The 4589-nt window shown below is 38.0% G+C and overlaps 1 long non-coding RNA gene across 1 annotated transcript; it reads right to left on the bottom strand.

The window, feature by feature from the left end:
• Nucleotides 1–703: 703 nt before the first annotated feature.
• LOC140151224 (uncharacterized) lies at nucleotides 704–4002 on the bottom strand. The gene is made up of 3 exons (XR_011858918.1): nucleotides 3505–4002; nucleotides 2405–2523; nucleotides 704–1315 (listed from the first exon to the last, which is right to left on the bottom strand). It is a non-coding gene; the product is annotated as an uncharacterized lncRNA (long non-coding RNA).
• Nucleotides 4003–4589: the final 587 nt, after the last annotated feature.

Genomic DNA, 4589 nt, shown 5'->3' with positions numbered 1-4589 from the left:
TTCCTGAAGGCTTTGGGTGTGAATGCATTGATGCACAGTCACAGCTTTCATGAAAGAAACAGTGTCTGCCAATAATAAACTATGAACACTTACACTCCTTTAAAAGCATTTATAAGTCAAGGGTTTACATGTAGGACCTTCTTTTATTTTAGTTTTATGTTAAGGGTTTACATGTAGGGTCTTCTTTTATTTATTTAATAAATAACAGACATTAACGAGGCCTTATCTGCAATAGCTGCCAAGTGTCATATTTTAGATAAATTATCAAAATGTCTATGGGGCAGCTATTGCAGTTAGGCCTTCTGGTCCTAAACCCTTGATTAGTGGACTGGATACTCATCATATTTACGGGGATGAAGGTAAACCAGTAGCAGCTACTAAACAATTTGGTCTACAATTACTCTATCCTGCATCCGCTAATCCTAAGGTGCGCTAGTCATAAATGTCACTAGTCCAAGAAAAAATGGTCGCTAGTCCTAATGGCTGCAGATTTTCCATTGCTAAGGTCTTGTAAACCTTATTTATTTTTGGACTTGTGAACCATTTCCTATTTTTTCGGACTAGCGATCCGTATTTTTGGACTAGGGAACCTTGGCTATACATTGGTTCCCCTCAAGTTCAGTAGTGACGTAGGTGCATATTTTAGTGGGCGCCGTATTGAATCGTAAATGCGTGATAGTTAATTGTGTAGCAAAAAGGGTGGTTCGTGTGGCGCAGCCATGAAAAGACATTGACGTCACTGCTGAATTTGAGGCAAACCAAAGAAAAGTGCCTAGAACATTTCCAATGATTCCATGCAACTTTTACAGCCTGTAAGGAACTATGCATTACGATTACATCACATGATGTCAGAGTCATTTGTTGAGGTCCTTATTATTTTAATAATTGGAGCAAACATTTACTAGTTAGTTTATACACCACATAAATTACTATGCAAGTATTTAAGTTCTCATCAAATGTTCACCCTCCAGAAAAGATTTTCTTCAAAAAATTTAATTGTTGACATAATGTTGGGAAAGTTTTCAATGCATGCGAGTGATAGCCCTACTACGGCCTTTTGACTGTGGTGGTCCAAAACCATGCTATATCGTAAAACCTGGCTATATCCAGAGAACTGCTAAACCCAGACTGCTAATTCCCCCTTTTGGGTGGAGCGGTTAGTGGGTTTTAGCAGTTCTCGGATATAGTGTGTTTAACAAGCCCTATAGTACGGCTAGCGAGTGATGCGACAGATAACAGATGCCAGCTGTTGACTTCCAAACCATCATCCTCTTTGTCTTTCACGAAACCAGTATCCTCAGTAGTACTGCTGCACCTGGAAATTGGAATAAAATAAAATAATAGCCAATGATTAATTATTACACATTATTATCAGGATTATGGTATCTAGGCTGTTTGTGTGCCTTAAGGGGGTACTCCTCCCCTGCCCTATTTTGTGCCTATTTGTGCATTTTTCTCACAAATGATAGGGCATTGGGGACAAGTAAGATCTGTATATTATAGGGGCAAGGACTACAACTACTGCACTGGAAATTTTATATCAGCACAGACAACAGTTGTGGAGTTACAGTCAAAAATGAGGGAAAACCAATATTTGATCAAAAAATCAATAACTACTTGCTTTGAGTTGCTGAATTTTCAGTACAGTAGTTGGGAGTCCTTGCCCTATACATATCTTACTTGTCACCAATGTGCTATAATTTTTATGTAAAAATGCAAATAATAAGCACAAAATTGGCCAGGGGTGTAGTACTCCCTTAAAGCCTTAATGTACTATCTTTTTAAATTTTTAGATTTTCCTTCCAAAATGATAAATTATTGTAGCAGAGTCATGATATGCTATTTCAATAGGTGTGAGGTCAAAGGTCATAAAGTCAAAAGTAGTCACTTGCAATCATTTTGCAATTTTAATTTTTTTTATGAACTGTGAGAGCGGAGACAGATTTAAAGCACTAATCTGTAATTTACTAAGTCTACTAGTCGTGCATAGTTTCATGGGCATAGCCATCTTTTTTAGTAAGGAGGGCAAAATAAAACTTAGGTGGTACACAAAACAACTCTGCATTGCAAAAAAAGTTGCATCATACAATTATACATAGAGAGATTGTATGTCTATGAGCTTCTAAAAAGGCTTTATTGGGACGTAGTACGCAAAAAAATTTCAGTATTTTACACTATTTTCGGTCATGATCAGGTTAATTTCGGTAGAAGGGTTCCTTGTCCCTTTTCTTTTCTTTTGCCCTTCTGATTTTCTCTTTTATTTTTTGTCAGAGGGGCACTTTCATTTCATATATACCTGTCGTGCCTGAGAATTAAATATAGGAACACATAGGAATAAGGTCTTGGCATTTTGTGTGGTGTGCTGCACCCCCTTGGCTACAACTTTGTAAATGAAATTACTTACATCCTCCTCAATAAGGAAAGCTGTGCTGTTCGGTTGCAGGTGCTTTGCTTCAGCGTGTGTTTTTAGTTCAGATTTTTGGAAGATATGCCTTGCAGAATGGACCTTTCGTGTGCCAGTTTCTGGAAAGACAATACAGTATGACATTGTAATTAAAGCCATTGTAACATTTGCTAAGGGAAAGCCCTGAATATTTTTCAAAATTCTGTTTTTACACGATTGCTTTGTAAACATATAGTAGGCCTACATACTCTGCAAAAATCAAGACTTTATGTTTGCTCACTTGCTGTGGGTTGGGATTGAGACTGAAGATGAAGTCAAAATCATATTTTCCTATAGATCGAATCAAATTTCACGCATTCCTGCACCTCAATGGCGGCCATAGCATGACGGGGACCAAACTATCTCACCTAAAATGTGAAATGATGCGCCCTTGAAGCATATTTTAAACTGCATTCTACCACCCGTGTTACCCGCAGACCAAAGAATGATGACAGTTTACAACACAAAAGAATCTCACATCAAATTTTAAGCGGGTTTAATCCACCCAATTGGGCACTCACAACACCTGTTTGGTGCATGCAGGGACCCTAATAAGGCCAAATAAAAAAAATAAACATGTTTCACGTCCCTCCCGCTTCCTTTTTTGAGGTTTCTTCAAATATATTTTTATTTTTTGAAATTCGGTTATAACTTTTCAAAATATATGTCTAGGAAGTTAGGATGCTTTCTATAGCCTTGTTAAGATACAAGAAACACGTTAGGAAGGTTTTGTGATCATTTGAGGGGGTGTAACTCTCCTCCTTTTTCCAGGCATTATTGTATACGCTAAACACTGAGCTCTAAGTATGGCTATTTACACCAATTTTGTGATAAAAATAGAAAATAAAAGACCCTCTTCCTCCTTTTTTTTCGAAAACCCGGACGTGAAACATGTTTTTTATTTTACTTGGCCTAATGGCCGACCAAATCCTGACCATGACTTGGCTCGTTGGATTCGTCTATACTATAGCTTAATCCTCACTGCCAGTTAAAATTAATGTTGTGTCGCTTAGTTTTACTTGTGCATTAAAAAAATTAATGAGTTATAAAAAGAAACTCACCTTGCAGAGTCGAGGTACAAACAACACACCCAACATACTCAGCCAGGAGAACGGTATACACATACACGACATACACTGTATTGCAATGATCATGAATGTACAGTCATGACAGTGCATGAACAACAGATCTGTGTGATGCAGTGGTGAATGGGACAAATCTCGTCATGTTTTCGTGTAGTCCGAGGTGCTCTGACGAATAACACTCCGATCGCCAGGCAATCTACGTGTAGTAGGCCAGTGGGACAACGAAAACGCTACGTGAACGAGCTAGTTTTCGTGGTATATTCGATGTCCGTGGCCTTAAACTGTCCTTATCCATCATGTCATTTGCTTCTCTAAATATTCAGTGAATTGAATACTAATATTACTATTGCAAACTAGTCCAAGCACGTCGCTAAAATGAGGCAAATAATTCGATTTTCGCAACTGGATACTTCTGTCAGTGTTATGACTGTCGCAAAAACAGCTGATCGAGGTCAGAGGTGGAATCTGTCAATCAAACTACTTTCGCGCATGCGCAAATGGCACACCTGAACTTAGGGAAATATTTTGCCGAAGGCATTGAGGTGGTGTGCTTCCTCCTGTGAAAAAATTTGAAGAATAGAAGGCTGACGTTGCGCCAAAACACGCAGGCCTATGTAAGTGTATAATTAGGCCTATTTAATGATAACATGAACTACCACTAAATGTTCTTGTCAGTGCTGCACTGCAAAACTTCTCTTTAACATTACATTAAAATAATAGTTACATTGTAAATTGGAACTGACACCAATTTTTTTCAGGAATACTTGTTTGGTTCGCTTGTCAAGATGAAATCGATTTCATTTCGATACAATCCATTTGGGCTTTGCCATGTCCACTTCCGAGATTCTTTTTTCTTGAAGAAGGTATTCATGATTTTTAAGTTCTTGCTTTCGGTGAATTCTTGAAGCCTGTCTCCCCTTTCAATTCGCTCTCCCACACCATATTTTCCAAGCATGGTTTCATTTGTGTTTGTTTTCTTTCCTACTTTAGCATTAAAGTCTCCCATAATGATTGTGTTATTTGCTTTGTCTTGGTCAATGTTGGTTGAGCAGTTCATTAAT

Source organism: Amphiura filiformis, chromosome 4, assembly GCF_039555335.1.
Source record: "Amphiura filiformis chromosome 4, Afil_fr2py, whole genome shotgun sequence".
Taxonomy (NCBI): domain Eukaryota; kingdom Metazoa; phylum Echinodermata; class Ophiuroidea; order Amphilepidida; family Amphiuridae; genus Amphiura; species Amphiura filiformis.
Note: the sequence above shows the minus strand (reverse complement) of the source record. Positions and strands in the feature narration are given on the sequence as shown.